General features: G+C 43.5%; 1 long non-coding RNA gene across 2 annotated transcripts in view; it reads left to right on the top strand.

Annotated features, from left to right (window-relative positions):
- The window catches only part of LOC137369759 (uncharacterized), a 64,134-nt gene that overhangs the window by 25,480 nt on the left and 15,906 nt on the right, over positions 1–22,748 (top strand). For both annotated transcript variants that reach the window (XR_010975006.1, XR_010975007.1), the window contains exon 3: positions 2,728–2,820. This is a non-coding gene — a long non-coding RNA (uncharacterized lncRNA). The remainder of the gene's footprint in view (positions 1–2,727; positions 2,821–22,748) is intronic.

The following is a 22,748-nucleotide window of genomic DNA, read 5'->3' as shown; positions in this document are numbered from 1 at the left end:
GGAGTTCAATCAGGGCAAATGCGAGGTGATGCATTTTGGAAGATCCAATTCAAGAGTGAATTATACAGTAAATGGAAAAGTCCTGGGGAAAATTGATGTACAGAGAGACTTGGGTGTTCAGGTCCATTGTTCCCTGAAGGTGGCAACGCAGGTCAATAGAGTGGTCAAGAAGGCATACGGCATGCTTTCCTTCATCGGACGGGGTATTGAGTACAAGAGTTGGCAGGTCATGTTACAGTTGTATAGGACTTTGGTTCGGCCACATTTGGAATACTGCGTGCAGTTCTGGTCGCCACATTACCAAAAGGATGTGGATGCTTTGGAGAGGGTGCAGAGGAGGTTCACCAGGATGTTGCCTGGTATGGAGGGCGCTAGCTATGAAGAGAGGTTGAGCAGATTAGGATTATTTTCATTAGAAAGACGGAGGTTGAGGGGGGACCTGATTGAGGTGTACAAAATCATGAGAGGTATAGACAGGGTGGATAGCAAGAAGCTTTTTCCCAGAGTGGGGGATTCAATTACTAGGGGTCACGAGTTCAAAGTGAGAGGGGAAAGGTTTAGGGGGGATATGCGTGGAAAGTTCTTTACGCAGAGGGTGGTGGGTGCCTGGAACGCGTTGCCAGTGGAGGTGGTAGACGCGGGCACGATAGTGTCTTTTAAGATGTATCTGGACAGATACATGAATGGGCAGGAAGCAAAGCGATACAGACCCTAAGAAAATAGGCGACATGTTTCGATAGAGGATCTGGATCGGCGCAGGCTTGGAGGGCTGAAGGGCCTGTTCCTGTGCTGTAATTTTCTTTGTTCTTTGAGAGTGTTCTAATGGTGTGGTGAAATACAAAGCATTAGTTTAGTTTAGTTTAGTTTAGTTTAGTTTAGTTTCGAGATACAGCACTGAAACAGGCCCTTCGGCCCACCGAGTCTGTGCTGACCATCAACCACCCGTTTACACTAATCCTACACTAATCCCATATTCCTATCACATCCCCACCTATCCCTATATATTTCCCTACCACCTACCTATACTAGGGGCAATTTCTAATGGCCAATTTACCTATCAACCTGCAAGTCTTTGGCATGTGGGAGGAAACCGGAGCACCCAGAGGAAAACCCACGCAGACACAGGGAGAACTTGCAAACTCCACACAGGCAGTACCCGGAATTGAACCCCGTCGCTGGAGCTGTGAGGCTGCGGTGCTAACCACTGTGCCACCCTTAGTGCAGAGAGAGTGTCAATGACAGAATAATGAACAGCCCTAGCCAAAAGCACAAACCTGAAAAACCCAGTTTAAACATGGTTTAAAAAAAAGATAAAATAAAATAACAAAAAAGTATTTCAAAATAAATTTAAAAAGGCCTACACTAATGCCCTGGTGACACTGGTTCAAATCCCACCATAGTAGCTGGTGGAATTTCAATTTGATGAATAAAAATCTGGAATTGAAAGCTAGTAATGGTGCCATGAAAATATCATTGATTGTCGTAAAAACCTATCTGGTTCACTAATGTCCTTTAGGGAAGGAAATCTGGTCTGGCCTACACGTGACTCCAGACCCACAGCAATATGGTTGACTCTTAATTGCCCTCTGAAATGGCCTAGAAAGTCACTCAGTTATCAAAGGCAATTAGGGATAAGCCACAAATGCTGGCCTTGCCAGTGATGTCCACATCCCAGGAAAGAATAAGGGGGAAAAAACAAGTCAAATTGCATTTTTTTTTTAAAATTAGGATCTTGTTGATGCTTTGGAGATGGAATTTCACAACTCTATCCATAACTGAGTGGTGTTTAGATATCTTTCTTTTGCCTGTATTACAGAGTCATTACTGCACAGACAGAGGCCATTTGGCCCATCAAATCCATGCCAGCTTTCTGTAGAGCAATCCAGTCAGTCCCATTCCCCTGCTCTATCCCTGTAGTCCTGCAAGTTTATTTCCCTCAAGTGCCCATCCAATTTCCTTTTGAAATCATTGATTGGCAGCACTTCCACTACCCTCGTCGACAGCGAGTTCCAGGTCATTCCCACTCGCTGCATAGAAAAGTGTCTTTAATTTATATCTCTTAATATTTCTAAAGTTGAAGATATGAGCAGGATGGTATACCAAATGCATCAATTGGAGGTAACTATCTAGTATTTAGCAGTAATGGGGCTTTGCTGTACTATCGAGAGAGACTGAGGCCTTCAAGTAAAGTTATTTATGATGGGAACCTGCCTGCCGGACTGAACATTGAGTTCAATAATTTCAGAGCATGACAGCCCCCCATTTTACTTTCATTTTTAGTTATTTTTTCTTCCTTTTTTTTTACATTCCTTTTTACATTTTTTACAATCTTTTTTTGCATTTATTTCATTTCATCTTAGTTTCTTCAGTTTGCTTACCCACTGTTTTTTTCAGGTTGTTTTTCTTCAGGTTTGCACTTGCTGCTGTTCAATATTCAGTGTATTCACACCTAATCTGTACTAATGCTTTGTCTTTCAACACACCATTAACATATTGTTTGCCTTTGCTCCGTGACCTTTTGGTCAGCTATGTGGCCTGGTCCAATCTGCACCTTCTCCTTTGTTATCTCTTGCCCCACCCCCACCTCACTTGTTTATAATCTGTGACTTTTCTATATTTGTCAGTTCCGAAGAAGGGTCACTGACCCAAAACGTTAACTCAGCTTCTCTTTCCACAGATGCTGCCAGACCTGCTGAGTGATTCCAGCATTTCTTGTTTTTGTTTCAGATTTCCAGCATCCGCAGTATTTTGCTTTTATTTATGATGGGAGTTCGATATGGAAACTTGTCACACTGCAATTTTACCCTAACACCAGTGGAGGTACTGTAGCATTTCAGTTTTGTGTCCCCCAAATGCTCATCTTGTACCACAGATAAACTTCTGTGCTCCAACAAATTTGAAGTAAGTTAAATTAAAAGTAGAAAGAAGAGAAAGTCAGTCATTATTATTTTTTCTGATTGGGAACAGGAAATTTGCAAGCACCTGTTGCAATCTGCAAATTTTCCTTGCTAACGGATATATATATATTCGTATGTCGGGGTAAACAGTTATAGTTCGATGTCAAGGTTCCATTCAGTGGCTGATGCAGTGTGAATGGTTGTGATGGCATCAGGAATGGATCTTTCAGGGCAAGAGTTCAATATGTGGACAATGGTCTGACTTGTATGGCCACAGTTACAATTTGAGCTGGCCTGTCCTCAAGTGGCTGAAGGTTGTCCAGATTTTCCATGGGAGGTTGAAACCTGGGACTTCGCCGCTTGGATCAGTTACCAGATTGTGGTTGTTGATGTTAGTAGTCAACCAGGAAGTGCGCCATCAAGAGGTGGGGCTGTTGTCTGCTTATTGGGTATGGAGTGTGTTCCAGTAGGGGCTATCTGATTTCAGGCAAGTGTGTGGTTTTTTTTGAGGCCCTGTGTCAAAGGAGTGCTTTGTTAGCTGTCAGCCAGTGGTGTTCTTTGAGGAGAATGTTTTCCCGGTGGGCATCAGGAGGTTCAATGTGTGCTAGCACAGGAAGCCACTTGAGCTGTGTTAGTCTCAACATTCCAGAAATAATCCTCATGGTTTTCTGGAGGTGGATTTCTGCCACGTTTGTGTGCCGGCTCCTGAGCCAGGTTGAGCAGCAATACTCTGTTGTTGGGTAGATCAGAGTGAATGAAGCAGTGCGTAGTGTGTTGGCTCTGCTGCCCCAGGTAGTGTTCGCCAATTTCCTTATGAGATTCATTCTCATCTTGACCTTGGCTCTGGTGTTCTGGAGGTGTTGCCAGTAGGTCAACGTATGGTCAAGATTGATGTCAAGGTATTTTGGTGTTGGGTCGCGGGTGAGTGGTCGGCCACAGAACTGGACGTGAAGTTCTTCCCTGACCTTCAAGCTGTTCAAGTGGAAGGCTGAAACAACAGTCTTGGCTACAACAGATGATTAGTAAAAATGAAATGAAAGGCATTTGATAAGGTTATTAGCAAAAATGGGAACACATGGACATGGAGTTAACCTTGTGATAGGGCTTAGTAATTGGTTAGCAGGTCGGAGACAGAGAGTTGGGGTAAAGGGAGTGTCCTCTGAGTGGCAGGATGTGACAAGGACAATTAAAATTTTCAAGATTGGAGTAGATGACATTTTATTAGGTGAAGGTACCTAGGTATGTGGAGAAACAGCAGATAAATGGAGTTGAGGTACAGATCAATCATTATCTAATTGAATGGCAGAAGGAACTCTTGCACATATGTAACAGTAATTAACCTTTTAGTGATCTTATTTGCAGACATTAGACCATGTAGCCAGGTTACATCTTAGCTAAGTCTTAGAACTTTAGCACCATCACAATACAATGCATTACATATTGTAATGCTCCTCTCAGTCTAAAAGAGCCTATCATCCAACTTATTGTGACCCAAAGCCACACCAATCTGCTTAATTAATAAGCTTGACAATTTGGATTTTTAAATACATTTTACATTACATAGTGGTTTTTTTTATTCTTTCATAGGATGTGGGCGTTACTGGCAACACCAACATTTATTGCCCGTCCCGAATTGCCCTTGAGAAGGTGGTGGTGAGCTGCCTTCTTGAACCACTGCAGTCCATCTGCGATGGGTACACCCACAGTGTTGTTAGGGAGGGAGTTCCAGGGTTTTGATCCAGTGACAGTGAAGGAATGGCGATATAGTTCCATGTCAGGATGATGTGTGACTTGGAGGGGAACTTGCAGGTGGTGTACTGATGCGCTGCATTGTAATTTAATACATCCAAGCATGTATCTGTATAACTTCTACTTCAAATCACAGTTTAATTTGGCATTTGTACATCAACTTCCCCTCGGGTCACAGCTGTCGTCTCAGAGAGTTAGTGGGAAGGAAAGGTGACTGGAGGTGTTCTTCTCCATAATGATGCCATTTATGAAGGTTTGTGGAGTTGGCCACCTATCCTCCTAACCAAAGAAAGATGCATGAATACCGTGTATGATGGGTACCCACATGGGTCCTAGTTATGCCCGTCTTTTTGTGGGATAGTCAAACATTCCTTGTTCCAGTCCTACTCAGGCCCCCTCCCCAAACTCTTTTTCTAGTACATTGATGACTGTATCGGTGCCGTTTCCTACTCCCGCCCCGAACTGGAAACTTTATCAACTTTGCTTCCAATTTCCATCCTTCTCTCACCTTTATTGTCTCCATCTCTGGGGATAGGCTGTCTACTAATATTCATTATAAGCTCACCGACTCCCACAGCTACCTCGACTACACTTCTTCACACCCTGTTTTCTGTAAGGACTCCATTCCATTCTCAGTTTCTCCGTCTCCAAATCATCTGCCCTGATGATACAACCTTCCTCAACAGTGCTTCTGATATGTCTTCCTTTTTCCTCCACTGAGGATTCCCCCCCACTGTGGTTGACAGGGCCCTCAACCGTGTCCAGCCCATTTCCGGCACCTATGCCCTCACCCCTTCCCCTCCCTCCCAGAACTGTGACAGGGTTCCCCTTGTCCCCACTTTCCACCCCACTAGTCTCCACATCCAAAGGATCGTCCTCCACTATTTCTCCACTGCCGCACGCATATTCCGCTCCCCTCCCTTGTCAGCATTCTAAAGGGATCATTCCCTCCGTGACATCCGGGTCCACTCCTCCATTACCCCCGACACCTCATCCCCTTCCCATGCAATCGTAGGAGGTGTAATACCTGCCCCTTTACCTCGTCTCCTCACTATCCAATGCCCCAAACACTCCTTTCAGCTGAAGCAGCGATTTACTTGTACTTCTTTCAATTTAGTATACTGTATTCGCTGCTCACAATGTGGTGTCCTCTGCATTGGGGAGACCAAACGCAGATTGGGTGACCGCTTTGCGGAACACCTCCACTCAGTCTGAAAGCATGACCCCGAGCTTCCTGTTGCTTGCTATTTTAACACACACCCCTGCCCTCATGCCTACATCTCTGTCCTCGGCTTGCTGCAGTGTTCCAGTGAACATCAACGCAAGCTCGAGGAACAGCACCTCATTTACCGATTAGGCACGGTACAGCCTGCTGGACTAAAGATTGAGTTCAATCATTTCAAAACATAACTGGCCCCCCTTTTTTATTTTTATTTATTTTATTTTAGTTTGTTTCATCATTCCATTTTTTTTTACCATGTGCCTGCTCACTTTTTTTCATGTTTGTGCTTTTGGCTCGGGCTTTCATTATTCTGTCATTTAACACCCTCTCTGCACTACTGCTTTGTCTTTCACTATACCAGTAACACACTCTTTGCCTTAACCCAATGACCTCCTTGTCAGTTATTCTCTGTGATCCTCTGTCCTAGCAACACCTTCCCTTTTGTTCTCTTTTGCCCGACCCCCACTTTATTTACTTAAAACCTATTACATTTCTAACCTTTGCCAGTTCTGATGAAAGGTCACTGACCTGAAATGTTAACTCTGCTTCTCTCTCCACAGATGCTGCCAGACCTGCTGAGTATTTCCAGCACTTTTTGTTTTTATTGCATGAATACTAATGACTAACGTTGAGGCAGGACAGAAACACAGAATAAGTTTCAAGAGATATGTCCCTAATGACATCTCTTGGATCAGTACCATGCACACCACATCAGGCAAATCAAACAAATTCACTAATTGGCAACAGGTATGATCTACCACAAATGTAATTTTTGGAAATGAGATATCACTAGCCTCAAGCTGAAGAGTTGGCCAAAGGTTGTTTATTTAAAACAAACTGAAAGGAAAAATGAAGCAAAATCAGAAAAATGTGTTCAAAGTAAGTGTCGATTAGGCACGGTGCCCATTCATAAACTCATCTGCTATTCTTAGACCATGTATATTATTCTCTGCACCACTAATCACAATCTTGAAAGCCTTCATTTTTGATGAGTGGAGTACTCGTAAAATGCAATGCTGTGATATATAATGGGGCAACACATCCTTTTACTTCAAGGATCGAGATCAAACCTAGCATGAGCTGATGTAATTTAACTTCTCTGCTGACTGATGATACATAAAAGGGTAAAACAATTATACAGGCTCACCCAGGTTCTGGTGGTTGAATGTCTACAGTACAAATACATTGGAATTGGCACTAACATTAGGCAAACCCCTCAAGTGGATCTGGTTTATGTCAATGGCAATTGGGAATTAAAGATTTGACAGCTTATAATGCCAAACAAGTCAAATTTCAAAACAAATTTGGGTATTATTTGTTGTTATAAACAGTGATGCCAGGGTAGTTTTGCTACAAATTAAAGAACTGTGTTAGCTTGATTTTTTTTATGGAACTCCAACAGACTGCACTGAAGAGTTAATGGAGGCAGGGTCACACTTGTAATTTCCCACTGGTGCATTTTCAGCTATGCTGTTGTAGATGGCAAGTAAAGGAAATCAGGAGACTCTCCACTTGCAGAGAAACCAGTGGGAGTAATCCCAGCCACTGTCTTGCAGCTCCTAGTCAAACAACATTGGCAGAGGCTGAGGAGCAGATGTCCAATCCAAACTCAACAAAACTCTCTTTTCAGTTGAGAAGGTTAAGGGGGGAATTAGTAGAGGTGTTCAAAATCATGAACAGCTTTGATAGAGTAAATATGGTGAAATCCTTTCCTGGTCTGGCCTACATGTGACTCCGGACGCTCAGCAATGTGGTTACTCATAACTGCCCTCTGAAATGACCTAGCAAGCGATTCAGTTGTCAAGGCGCAATTAGGGATGGGCAACAAATGCTGGCCTTGCCAGTGATGCCCACATCCCATGAAAGAATAAAAAAAAGGCATGGTGACTCGGATAAAAGTGCTACCCACTGGGCCATGGCTGACGCCTGGCAGCATCCTCTTTAATCTGTATTGTAACCTCTCTAAATCCACAATATCCTTCCTATCGTGTCAAGCCCAACACTGCACTCAGTACTCTAAATTAGGTCTTACATCGGCTCATCATTACCTCTTTGTTATTCTATTCTATAACTCAAGATAAAACCTGAAATTCTGTTAGTTTTTTTTAACAGCTTTACCCACCTGAAATGCTGCCTTTAATGTTCTCTGAGCATGTACCCACAAGACCCTTTGCTCATCCATAGCACCAGACTGCTTCGATTCAGAGTATAATTACCGTTTTTTAAATCAAAATACATCACCTGACACTTATTGACATTAAGTGTCATCTGCCACGTTTTACCAATATTGTTTTGCAGCTTCTTTAGTCTTCTAATGAATTAACTGTACTTCCTATTTTGGTATCCTCTGCAAATTTCACTAAGCCTATGTCCAAGTCACTAATATGCACAGTGAGGAGAAGTGGCCAGAAAACAAAACCACTCTGAAAACTTCCCTTAACATCTACTTTCATTTTTCCTGCTTCTAACCAATTTTGAATCTGGTTTGCAATCCTTCCCCCAATTCAACACCCCTCACACTTATTAATAATCACCATGTGATACCTTATCAAAGCCTTTCCTAAAGTCATGTACACTACATTCACTGCATTGCTTCTTGTATGTTACCTTCTCAAAGAATTCTGTCAAGCATGGAATTTGTGCTGGCTATTTCTAAGTATTTTCTCTTTATCTAGATACATGGTAATTTCATTGTAAATTAGAGACTCTAAAACTTTCTCTAGAACTGATAGTAAGCTACCTGGCTTCTAATCACGCAGATTAACTCTGTCTCCCTTTTCTAAAATGGGTACCTTATTGGTTGCTCTCCAGTCCTCCAGCACACATTCACACTCAAAACATAGGGGAGTATTTTCACAGGCAAGGGAAGGCAGGATTGGGTGCGTGTAGTTAAATCCCCCAAAACTGTCATCGGGTCTGGATCCTGACATCATACCCCCCCCCCCCCCCCCCCACCGGATGGGATTGAAGGTGAGCAGGGAACCCCTGAACTGCTGTTGGGTAAGGCATTTAAACATTCAAATAGATAATTAAGGACTGTTTTAACCCTCAAGTCTGGTTTTAACAGCCAGGCCACGTTTCCCAACCTGTCAGCAGCTCACCAGGATAACTGAGGCAAGTGCTCATCGGGAAGAACTTCTTCAGTAAAACTGACAAGCTGGGAAGACTTTGATCAGTGAAACTGAAGAGCTCCAACCATGGTCAAGTGAGAGGCTGCTGTTCATAGCACTTCTTACCAGTGAGTGCTTTCACTGCTTGACATGGGATTGCCAACTTCTTGGAAGGCACTTCACCTGTCTTGCATTTCACTCACCTTCAGCTGCACTTTCCTGCTGCCAGTCTTCACCACAGCATGGGGGCAGCTTATGCAGCTCCACCTTACACCTCAGATGAGGGGCAAGAGGAGAAGTCACACCAACAGCAGCTGCTTTCTCCTCAGTTACGGGGCAGAGGGCTAGATACCAAGATCCAGCTGGAAGGAGGCAAGACCCCTAATCTTGGCATACGTAAACACCAGTATCTCAGGAGACTCATGCTTTCATAGTAGCCTCCTAGAACAAGACCTCCTTCCCAGTGAATCAGATGGGTATGCATTACCTGTTGCCGACAAGGTGCCTGTCATTGGAGGGCTTAGTCCCCACAGGTCTCTGCCTCTGCCTCTGCCTCTCCCCGAGGTTGTGTGTTCTCTTCTGCAAGGAGAGAAAGCAGAGAGTTATGAGTGTTTGCAATGGCTGGTGTGGATAGGAGGGAAGGACAATATTTATGGAGGGTGACTGTGAGGCATGGGTGTGAGAGTGCAGTCGGATGAATGTGAGTGTTGGCTGCTCAGATGGAGATGTGAGGAGGTGCATGGAGAGAGAATTGAGTGCAGCTGCAAGGTGTGTGGTTCTGAGGAATGCTGTGCAGGAGAACCCTGGGAAAGTCAGAGTGCTATTGCACTGAAAGAATGGCAGCAAATCCAGTTGGGAGCCTCCCATTTCCATGGAATGATGAGCCTTTGATGTCAATTTCAGGACTGCTTTGATCGCAGACTTCTGAACTGGATGTGCCATGAAGTTAAGCAGGGGGAGAGGACATTCATGTGGCACTGCATCATTTGAGGTAGTAGTGTGGTGTAATGTGCAAGTGACGCTCCATTAGCAGCAATGTCCAATGACTTAGCCGAGCAGAAGAGACCAATCTGTCCCCAGGTCTCAATAACAAATTCAATGGAGTGGACGATGATTGTCTATAAGCCTGTGATGAATGTAAAATGTTTTACTTCCCAGAAGGTGGCTAACAAATGCCATTTGCAGGGGTCGCAGGTTTTCTCAACTCCGGTGAGGACTTGTGATGCATACATGATCAGCAACAGGTTTTCCTGTACATCCTGACAGAGAACTGTGGCCAGACTTTGGTTGGTTGCACTACTTCGAAGTGGAGCAGCTTGTTAAGGTCTGGGGCTATTAAATGTGCCACCTGCATTACTGTCTGCTCGAGGGACTGGACGATGCTAGTGTGCTCCGGTGTCCAATCAGACTGTACATTGTCACCCTTCCTTCTCAGTAGGTCATATAGAGGCTTTGCCAATTCAGCAAACATCAGGATAAACGACTAGTCTGAGAAAAGATCACAAAGCAGTCTTAGAAGTGGACAGTGAGAGTCTTTGAATAGTCGGTACCTTCAGTGCATCAGGTTCCTGACCAGTGGCTGACACTGACACACCCAAAAAGGTGAAGAGCTGCTGCACCAACTGTGCCTTGTGAGGATTAAGTTGTAATCCTGCTTTCTGCAATAACTTTTGGAGCTCTTCTCAGAGTGTAAGCTCTTCCTTAGTGCTGGTAACCAACAATAAATCATCCACATATTGTAACAAAAATGATGGTTGTGAAAAGATCTTAATAGCAGTGGGCATATGCTTGTGGAAATTCATTGGCACATTAGGAAAGCCTTGTGGGATGCAAGTCCATGTATAACTCTGATCCTCAAATGTAAAGGCAAATTTATATGGTGTTTTTGTTGAATGGGAATGCTCCCAAAACAGTTAACAATATTCAATTTAGAGAAAGATGTTGAGCCTGGTGGAATTTGGAACAGCAGCATTTGAGTTTCTTGCACCACTGGAGCCTGTGCTGGTGTGACAGAATTGAATTTCCAATAATCATTAGAGAGGAACGAGCTGCCATCAGATTTTTTTAAACTAGCCAGATGGGTGAATTTATTGTGAACGTACCTTTTCTAATATCACACTACTGTAATAGAGATTATGTGAACATCAGGGTGGACGTTGTAGGTGGTCTCTGGGATGAAGAAGCTGAGTGCACCAGGTTGATCTGATCCTGAACCCAATGAACTTGTACGAGTCCCCATCCGGATTTGCAAGAAATGAGACCAAGTCACTGGCAGAAAGTTTCTTGAACTCCCTGTTCCTGGCACACAAAACATGGTGACCCAAACTTAGTCCTGATCACTTCAACTCTCCAGAAGGTGACCAGCCATGCACCCTAGGATCCCACTTAGAGTCATAGAGCCATAGAGTCATACAGCATAGAAACAGGCCCTTCAGCCCACCGCGTCATGCCAACCATAATGCCTATCTATACTAATTCCAGCTGCCTGCATTAATTCCAAATCCTTCTATGCCTTGCTCATTCAAGTACCTGTCCTGATGCCTCTTAAATGTTGCCACTGTTCCTGCCTCCACCGCCTCCTCAGGCAGCTCATTCCAGATACCCACTATTCTTTGTGTGAAAAATTTACTCCTTTGATCCCCTTTAAACCTCCTCCCTCTCGCCTTAAATCTATGCCCTCTAGTTTTATGCTGAATAAAATTTTTAATTAAAAACTAACTTACATAAGGTAAAGCCATAAAAGCAAAAAAAGCACTGGGATACATTTCTAAAAGGATAGAATTGAAAGGTGAAGTTATGTTGAACTTGTATGGAACTATGGTTAGCCTATACTTGGAGAACTGCGAAAAGGCCATAAAGGCATTAGAGAAGATGCAAAACAGATTTACTAAAATGATAACAGAACTGTGAGGATATACCTATCAGGAAAGATTGAACAAGCTGGGGCTCTTTTCTCTCAAGTGAAGACTGACCTAATAGAGGTCTTTAAGATTAAGAAAGGGTTTGATTGGACAGATATAGAGATGTTTCCACTTGTGGGTGAGACCAGAACTGGGGGCCATAAGTATAAGATAGTCATGAATAAATCCAGTAGAAAATTCATGAGAAACTTCTTTACCCAGAGAGAGGTTACAGTGTGAAACTCACTACCACAAGGAGGAGTTGGGGCAAACAGCATAGATGCATTTAAGGGAAAGCTAAATAAGCACATGAGGGAGAAAGGAATAGAAGGATAGATTGACAGTGTTAGGTGAAGAAGGGTGGGAGGAGGCTTTTGTGGAGCATAAAGACTGAAATGGATTTGTTGGACCGAATGGTCTATTTCTGTGCTGAATTCTTATACTGGTGCCTAAAACTTACTGATTTTCAGTACATTTTGCTTAAATTGTTTTGCCATATATTTACACATCTGTTCACCATCATGTCAGATTGGAAGCAAACAAACCATAAGGAACTACAAGAATGTCAAGAAACTTTTGCAAGATCAGTCTTTCAGATCAAAAACAAAGTGATGATTTAACAAGGAAGGATGGTATCGACATTTGTTCATATTCTATAAATATGTATGAATAGAACACCTGTGAAATAAACTACGATATATTTAGTTTCCATCTTGGAAAGACTGAACCTTGCAATACAACAAATCTCAGTAGTAGCATCTGGATGTCATAGGTTTGCACTTTGCACCCTTTGTAAACAACAGCTCTCATCCAAAACTTTGCATGTATCCTAACTCGCGCAGAGTCCCATTCACTCATCACCCTTTGCACGCTGACCTGCATTTGCCCGCTGACCTATATTGTTAGACAACACCTCAGTTTTAAAAATTCTCATCCTTGTTTTCAAGTTCTTTTATGGCCTCACCCCTCCCTCTCTCTATAACTCCCTACAACCTTCCTAGATCTCTGAGCTTCTTCTATTCTGGCCGCTTGCACATTTCTGATTTTCATAGCTGACATTGGTAGCTGTGCTTTCATCTAGCTAGGCCCCAAGCTCTGAAATTCTCTCACTAAACTTCACTGTCTCTCTACCTCTCTTTCCTCCTTCAAGACACTCCTTAAACCCTACCTCTTTGATCAACCTTTTAGTCATCTGTCCTAATAGATCCTTATAATGCTTAGTGTCGTATTTTGTTTGATAATGCTCCTCTGAAGCACCTTGGGACATTTTGCTAAAGTGCTACATAAATGCAAATCTTGTTGTTTCAAAGTAGTTGAGCCTTTGCACATTTGAAAGTGACATAAAAGCTCATTCCAAGTGAAACAGGGTAACTTTACTGACATATAGAAAACATTTTTAGTTATAGTCAAATGTTTTCCGAAGAGACACACAAGAGATTTAACTTCTCTGTGCTGACCAATTGTGTAATCAGCAAGATACTTTATTCAGAAAATTGTCATTTATAGATAAATAAGGCACTGAACATATTCTAATCAATTAGATTTTGTGACATTTTAAAACAATGCAAACAAGTATATGAATGTGGAAAGGCAAGCAAGGAATCACAAACACAAAGGGAGCAGCACAGTTGGTATTCTGGAGATGTTGCAGAAAATTAATTGCTGACCAAGACACCAACAGCTGGCAGTCGCTAATGTTACAGGGTAGTTTTCATGCTATAAAGAAGGTGCTCCTAAAGTATACTGAAATTCCAGGGAATATTTACTGGATACTTTTCACTGTTGGCATATATTGGCAATTTCTGTGTTTTTTTAAATATACTTTGAATCTTGTATGTATTTTTCTTGTTGGTATTGTTTGCTGCCACTTAAGTTGCACTTACATAACCAACTGAGAGTTAATGGCCTTTTTTCCTTTAAAAAAGGTTTATTCATTGATCAAATATATAAAAACATTGTCAGAAATAATCTGTATATAAAATTATATGATAATTATTAAGGTATTTTAACATTGACAAACTCAGGTTGTGTTCATATGAGGGCTTTATAAAAACTCGACTGTATTTACCTGGACAACACTTACCTTTAGGTTACAACTACAGAAATGAATCTACAGACAGGTTTACAGGTTGAGATAAGGTAGACTGTTACGACCGGGTGAGAAAGAGGTCTGGGGTTCCCTTTCAGCCTTCACCTGGTCTTATTGTAACAGGGTTTTATTTTTAAACAGTGTGTTTTTAGCTCCCCCTTGGTGAATCCTTGTTCACCGCTTTCCAATTATAAGGCAAAGAAACCAGCACAAACAGGTTTTCTTAGGTTTAAAGAAGAAAAGTTGAAATTTATTAAACTTAAATTTAAATTCAGTTAATGCCTACGGATACACAACGTGCCCACGCTAGCATGCATACGCGATACACACATGCAAGAGACAGAAAAGAGAAGAAAAATAAAGTGGAAAGATTTGAGGCAATATCTGAAGAGTTTTTGCTACGGTTCTTCGAGCTCACTGTAGAGTGCTTGATTGTAGGTAGATCTTGCTTTTCGGGGCCCAGTATTCTTCTTAAACCTTGTTCGCTGCAGGAGACTTTTCCCTCTTGGGGTTCATGTGGATTCAGAGGCTTGTGAGAAAGAGATGAGAGCAGACAGGGGAGAGATCTTCTCAGTCCAGGAACAAACAGACTTTCTTTCCCAAATTGTTTGTACAAATTCAAACAACACAGGTTGCCCAGTAGGTTAGTGATGTGACTAGCTGGTTTGACAAAGTCCATTTGTGTATTTGGCCATCTTAGCAGTCATACTGGAATGCGAACTCCCACGCCTTCAACGTCTGGTGATCAAAAGTCCATTGTGGGTTGAATATGTCAGGGAATGAATGCTTTGTCCTTCCAAACACTGTCAGTTAATATGCAAATGTCTTTTCCAGCCACAGCTGATCTGTTTAACAAGTCCTTTCTTAACTCCAGTAACAGTTTAAAATCAATGTTTATGACAAAATCAATGTTCATGACAAAATTAATGTGCCTCATTCTTGGCAGGTGGGGGCCTAGCATGACACCTCCACACCCAATGGAATGAAATGCAATTTGAGAAAAGAGCATTTCATTAAAAGGGTCGAGAGAAAAATGTAAGATACAGAAAAAAAACATGCCTTTCTCTTATTCATTCCCATTCATTCATAAATCCTAAAATTTGTTACAGCCTGGCTTCTCTTGGTGCCAGTGCTGCTTTAATTGCCCCCTTTTTGGCATCCCAAAAAACATGTGGTTCTTTTTTTTAAAAAAAGAGTCAGTAGTTGGCGAGTCTATCCTGAACTCTCTTTCAGTGCTTTGCTGAGTCATACAAAGGCTTTTGACTACAGGTCACTTTTTTTCGGACTGTGGGGTGATTCTTTGCTAATCTCCCCTTTGTCCCAGAGGACGTTCCTGCCTGCAGGTAATTGTGCAGACTCTACTACACTCCCCAGTGGAACTTTGACTCAGTGAGGCATCACCCTCATGGTTTCTCTGCCCCCCTAGAGGTCTTTCTTTGTCTCTGAAGGTTCTTGTGAATACTGTTAGCAACTCTGCTGGGGTGCTTCTAGTGTCTGCATTTAGATAGGAGGATATGGGGTCTAACTTTTCACATTTTTCAGGGTTGGCTGACTGGACAGTAGGGGTTTTCATCTGGGATTCCTTTAACATGCCCTCTTGGTCACTTTTTCCCCTTCTCTGTCTATCCTTTTGCCAGCCTTGTGTCTGCCTGTCCCTTTTTGTTCTCGGCAGAGTTCCCTTCCAGTTCACCAGCCCTCTGCTAGAGGGTCTTCCTAACACTGGTACAGAACTTAGGGATGCAGGTTTCACTGTAGGTTGGGGTTTCCCCTCAACCTGGCACATGTGGCAACTCCTGCAGTACTCCACCACGTCTTTGTGGAGTTTTGGCCAGTCAAACTGCTGTCTTATGCGGGCTTTGGTCTTTCATATACCAGCATGTACAGCCAGTGTAGTCTTGTGGGCCCTTCTTAATATTTCTCTCTGGTATCTCTGCGGCACCACTAACTGATGAACTACTGCCCACTCATTGCTGTCAGGTCTGTGAGGAGAACTCCATTTCCTCACCAGTACCTCATTCTTTAAATAGTAGCGATCAAGGACTCCCTCTGCTTCACTTTCAGATTGGGCTGCCTGTGCTAACTCTCGCAATACTGAGTTGGCTCACTGAGCCTCACTGAGGGAAAATCCATTTAATTCATTCCCTGGGTCTACTAACTTTCCAAAGAAAATGTCGGACAGGCAGACCTCATGGTCATCTGCCTGCAGTGCCAATGCAGTCTCCTCTGGGAGAGCTGATTTGATTATGGCCTGATCCACTACACATTCAGGGAAATTGCAGGGGCCAGTCTTCCGCCACTGCCCTGTCTCTCTAACCTCCTGCGGTCTTTCTTTCACTACTGGGGTTGGGGGGGGCACCATCTTCACCCCCACCAGATCATTACTTAGGAGCAAATCAATCCCGTCCACTGGCAAACTAGGGACAATCCCTATGGTCACCGGTCCCAAAACTAGGTCACACTCCAGGTGCACCTGGTGTACAGGTACAGGCATACACTGCCCTCCAATACCATTCACCACCATTCTGGTGTTCACTGCACTCTCTGGGGCAAAGGTCAGGCCTTTTCCCCGTAAAAGGGATCTAGTGGTCCCTGTGTCCCTGAGAATCACCATGGGCTTGCTTGCCCCACTCGAGGTGTATAGGGTGACACTCCCTTCAGATACAAACCCTGATAACCCTCAGCAACCCTATTAAATTTTCCTGCACTTGCAGTGGTAGACTTCCTGGGTCTCACCCTTACTGCAGTTAAATGCACAGCTTGCTGTGCTGTCCATCAGGTTCCTGTCTTCACTGAATGGTTGTGCCCTGATTAACCCTACAGGTTTTCCCCTTAGTTTCCAGCAGTCAGCTTTTAAATGCCCTGCTTTATTACAATGGAAGCGCACAGGTCTTTGGGTCTCACTCTTGCTCACTGCACCTTCCTTTTTGGCTAGAGGAGGTTCTTCTGTGTCTTCTGCTTTCTTTTCTCTCCCAGGACTGCTTGGGCTCCTATCACCTTCCCTGTCTTTGTCCCTTTCTGATTTGTGTGGGTGACTTGGAAAGGTTCTCCCCTGGGAAACCAACTTGTAAATTAAAGCAAACTCATCGGCCAGAACGACCACTTACCGGGCTGTCTGGACCCACTGCTGCTCGACATGGGTCTTTATGGAGAGTGGGAGAGAGTTAGACACATATCATCATTCCTTTATTGTCACTGGGTAAAATCTTAGAATTCCCGACCCAGCCCCATCATCACACGGATGCAAACGTTCAAAAATAAACCCCACCACCACCTTCTCATGGCAGCTGAGGATGGGCAATAAATGCAACCTTGCCAGTGACAACCTCCTGAGAACAAACATATAAAATAATGCATTTTGTCTCTGTGCACATCGCCAGGGACAATTCATAGAATTGTGTTGTAAAGAAGTTAGGGACAAACCTTGCAAAAACCATTGCATTTCTCTCCAGAATTTCTTTTAATGAATAATCCAGGAGGAGATGGGTTCCGTGCTCTTTTGCGGAGCTTTGCTTTCACATGAATGATCTGAAAGGAAGGGCTCTTCTGACACCAGGCAAGCAACATTTCTGTACTTGTTTGCTAGACTTGGGATGACGTGCTCCCAAATGATGTTGGGCATCTGCTCAAGGATTTTTCTGACAGGATCAACCACATTCTTCTTTTGGAGGGACTGGAGGATGTTGTGTGTTGTTTTTCAAACATTTGTCCATGAAGAATAGATTAATTTGGTATAGTCTAACTGAACAGAGTAGCTGCAACAGTGCATACAAACCCATCCTTTAAACCCCAGGGACAAATAAAATCTCAGCACACTGTTCTTCACATGCTGAGGGTCCATAAACAGCTTGATGTAGCTGCAAACTAAATTTGCTATCATAATCAGGGCAATCTTTGGTCCATTTTTCCTCCTTTACATCAAAATCCAAGCAAGGTGTCTGAGTGAGCATTGTTTATTTCTAATGTCCAGCTAATTTAAAGAATGTCCAGGAGATTACATTGATTACAGATAATTCCATGATGGTGTTTGGTAGGGAATTCAAAGCTTTGATCCATGGCACTGAAGGAGTAATAGAATATAGAATGGTTACAGCACAGAAGGAGGCCACTCAGACTGTGTCCATGTCAGATCTCTGCAACAGCAATTCAGATAGTCCCACTCCCCTGCCTTTTCCCCATACCCTGCAATTTTTTTCTCCTCTGATAATTGTCCAATTCCTTTTTGAAAGCCAAATTGAATCTGCTTTCTCCACACTGTCAGGCAGTATATTCCAGATCCTAACTACTCGCTATATAAAGGTGTTTTTCCTCATGTCCCTGTTGTTTCTTTTGCCAATCATCTTAAATCAGTGTCCTCGGGTTCTCAACCCTTCCTCAAATGCTAACCGTTTCTCCCTATCTACTCTGTCCAGATCCCTCATGATTTTGAGCAACTCTATCAAATCTCCAATGGAATGGTAACATATGTCTAAATTGGCATGTGACCTGGAAGGGAACTTGGAGGTGATGGTGTTCCCATGATTTTTAAAAATTCATTCATGGTATGTGGGCATTGCTGGCCAGGCCAGTATTTATTGCCCATCCCTAATTACCCTTGAGGAAGTGGTGGTGAGCCACCTTCTTGAACCTCTGTAGTCCATGTGAGGTAGGTACACCCACAGTGCTGTTAGGAAGGGAGTTCCAGGAATTTGACCCGGTGACAGTGAAGAAACGGCGATATAGTTCCAAGTCAGGATGGTGTGTGGCTTGGAGGGGACCTTGCAGGTGGTGGTGTCCCATGCATCTGCTGCCCTTGTTCTTCCAGATGTTAGAGGTCGTGGTTTGGAAGGTGCTGTCTAAGGAGCCTTGGTGCATTGCTGCAGTGCATCTTGTAGATGGTACACACTGCAACCATTGTGCATCAGTGGTGGAGGGAGTGAATGTTTGTAAATGGGGTACCAATCAAGCGGGCTGCTTTATCCTGGATGGTATCGAGCTTCTTGAGTGTTGTTGGAGCTGCACCCATCCAGGCAATTCCATCACAGTCCTGACTTGTGCCTTATAGATAGTGGACTGGTTTTGGGGAGTCAGGAGGTGAGTTATTCGCCACAGGATTCCTAGCTTCTGACCTGCTCTTGTAGCCATGATATTGATATGGCTACTCCAGTTCAGTTTCTGGTCAATAGTAACCCCCAGGCTGTTGATAGTGAGGGAATTCAGCGATGGTAATGCCATTGAATGTCAAGGGGAGATGGTTAGATTCTCTTTTGTTGGAGACAGTCATTGCTTGGTACTTGTGTGGCACGAATGTTACTTGCCACTTATCAGCCAAGCCTGGATATTGCCCAGGTCTTGTTGCATTTCTACATGGACTGAGGAGTCGAAAATGGTGCTGAACATTGTGCAATCATCAGCAAACATCCCCACTTCTGACCTCATGATTGAAGGAAGGTCATTGAAGAAGCAGCTGAAGATGGTTGGGCCTCGGACACTACCCTGAGGAACTCCTGCAGTGATGTCCTGGAGCTCAGATGATTGACCTCCAACAACCACAACCATCTTCCTTTGCACTAAATATGACTCCAACCAGTGGAGAGTTTTCCCCTGATTCCCATTGACCAGTTTTGCTAGGGCTCCTTGATGCCATACTCGGTCAAATACTGCCTTGATGTCAAAGGCAGTCACTCTCACCTCACCTCTTGAGTTCAGCTCTTTTGTCCATATTTGAACCAAGGTTGTAATGAGGTCAGGAGCTGAGTGGCCCTGGCAGAACCCAAACTGAGTGTCACTGAGCACGTTATTGCTAAACAAGTGCCATTTGATAGCATTATTGACGACACCTTCCATCACTTTACTGATGATCGAGAGTAGACTGATGGGGCGGTAATTGGCAGGGTTGGATTTGTCCTGTTTTTTGTGTACAGGACATGCCTGGGCAATTTTCCACATTGCCGGGTAAATGCCATTGTTGTAGCTGTACTGGAACAGCTTGGCTAGGGGTATGGCTAGTTCTGGAGCACAGGTCTTCAATACTATTGCTGGAATGTTATCAGGGGCCATAGCCTTTGCAGTATCCAATGCCTTCAGTCATTTCTTGATATCATGTGGAGTGAATCAAATTGGCTGAAGACTGGTATCTGTGATACTGGAAACTTCAGGAGGAGACCGAGATGGATCATCAGTTTGGCACTTCTGGCTGAAGATTGTCGCAAATGCTTCAGCCTTATCTTTCGCACTGATGTGCTGAGCTCCCCCATCAGTGAGGATGGAAATATTTGTGGAGCCACCCCCTCCAGTTAGTTGTTTAATTGTCCACCGCCATTCACGACTGGATGTGGCAGGACTGCAGAGCTTAGATCTGATCCGTTGTTTGTGGGATCGCTTAGCTCTGTCTATCCCATGCTGTTTTCAAGTAGTCCTGTGTTGTAGCTTCACCAAGTTAACACCTCATTTTGAGGTATGCCTGGTGCTGCTCCTGACATGCCCTCCTGCACTCTTCGTTGAATTAGGGTTGGTCTCCTGGCTTGATGGTAATGGTAGAGTGGGGGATATGCTGGGCCATGAGGTTACCGATTGTGGTTGAGTACAATTCTGCTGCTGCTATCCTTGGCTTCTTGCGAGTTTGGAGAATAAATTTACACTGATTTTTCGAAACCTGTTCTCATTTCTTTATTCTCACCAGGTTTTCAAGCCATCTGATGTTCAGACATGGCAACGTTGCAAAGCAAACAAAATAGTTGATAACCCTACCAGCTACTGAATGTCATATTTGCACTGCGCTCAGTGTCAGCGGGTGTTGATTTTTCAGATCTAAATCGTTGGGAATCGATTCGCAGTGTAACAGCCGCCAACGTGTTTGCATCCGAAGTATTGAGAGTTAAATTCTGACACAGTGGAGAGTGGAACTGATTTACGTTGAATTAATCACTTCATTGGTTTACAGCCGTTATAATTTTCCGAAATCTAACTTTACACTTTGCAGATTAAGATGTCAATTCTGGATAGTTTCACACCAGAAACACAACGCCCACCTGTTTGGCAGAATTCCGGTGCCCAGTCTGGAGCTGCCTCAATGCTGAAGATTGTGACATGAAGTCAGCTCGCGTCGAGAAGTCAGGAATCTGAGCGGAGCTGTGAAATTGTAGATTGAGTGAGACAATTTCAATCGGCTCTCCACGCAGGCAGTCAACCAGTTGCCTTTGTGCACCTTTTCTTAATCAAATTGAGAAATTCTGGGATAAACTTATACTAAGATGGTGAAAGCCAGAAATAGTGGGTCGTTTTATACATTGAACACCCCGTTCTTTCTCCCCTACTTCTGGTATCTTGTACTTGATAATATCTGGAGACCCGATTGGGAATTTAGTAGGTTTGTGTCCTGGAATCGTTATCCCTGTTGCCTTGCCCAGCGATAAGACACAATTATTAGCAAAACTTAATATATGTTGCTTGTCAAAATCTCCACTTAGGGCAAAAGCAACATTACCAGTGCACATGGATATTTCTCAGAGTAACTAAACAGCAGTATTGGTCGCGCTAGCTAATTGGTATATGATGCAACTGATAAATGCGTCAAACCCAGGAACCAGCCCAATAATATTTATTGTACTGATGTAATAATAGTTGATGAGACCCATTTTTTTTGCCGCAGCAGCTCTTTGATCGACGTGGCATTTAATTTCTGAGGAGTATCTATTTGACCTCTAGTAATCTTTAATCTCACAAGTATCTCCAATGTGCATTGTTCATTGTTGCACAAAGAATTTCCCTAAGGCCAGTTCTCAGTAATGCACCTTGAAGGTTACTTGGAAATTCTCACTCTTCAATGCTAGTGCTAATGCTTATCAGATGAAAACAATAGACCCTTTTGGACTGTCAGATACTCCTTCAAGTTGTCCAGATATGCCCTTTCTCATATTTGATGTACCTGGTGAAAAGGTAACCCTCGGCAATGATATTTGGAATACATTAAGCTTCCTACAACGTTTACTTAGAATTTTGTTCAGAAATATTTGGATACAAAAATGAAAGGTGGAGAGAAAGCAATTTCAGCCCCAGTTTAATGCACTAAACACTGGGGTAGAAACAAGAAAGCCCCTATTATGTTCTCAGTTTTGTGGTTTAAGATTTGGAAAGCAAGCCCCACAGTGGCAGGTCTATCTCATACTGTGTCAGCTGTACCCCAATTTGAGAATGACATCTAGCCCAGGTCGCATGTTTCTGGTCAGCCAAATATTCCACCTCCCATATATGTTGAAGGAGAGACTCTGGAATATGTTGAACACTTTCCATATCTTGGCAGCCACATCTCTCAAAAGGCCACAATTGATGACGAGATCCAACACCAGATCAGCTGCGCCAGCTTTTTTAAAATATTCTTTCATGGGATGTGGGTGTTGCTCTCTAGGCCAGCATTTATTGCCCATCCCTAACTGCCCTTGAGAAGGTGGTGGTGAGTTGCCTTCTTGAACCGCTGCAGTCCATGTGTGGTAGGTACACCCAGTGACCATGAAGGAACGGCGATATCGTTCCAAGTCAGGATGGTGTGTGACCTGGAGGGGAACTTGCAGGTGGTGGTGTTCCCATGCACTTGCTGCCCTTGTCCTTCTAGTTGGTAGAGGTCATGGGTTTGGAAGGTGCTGTCCAAGGAGCCTTGGTGCATTGCTGCAGTGCATCTTGGTAGATGGTACACACTGCTACCACTGTGCATCGGTGGTGGAGGCAGTGAATGGCAAAGCGGGCTGCTTGGGCTGGATGGTGTTGAGCTTCTTGAGTGTTGTTGGAGCTGCACCCATCCAGGCAAGT

Source organism: Heterodontus francisci, chromosome 5 (assembly GCF_036365525.1).
Source record: "Heterodontus francisci isolate sHetFra1 chromosome 5, sHetFra1.hap1, whole genome shotgun sequence".
Taxonomy (NCBI): Eukaryota; Metazoa; Chordata; class Chondrichthyes; order Heterodontiformes; family Heterodontidae; genus Heterodontus; species Heterodontus francisci.
This window is presented reverse-complemented; position numbering and strand designations above follow the sequence as displayed.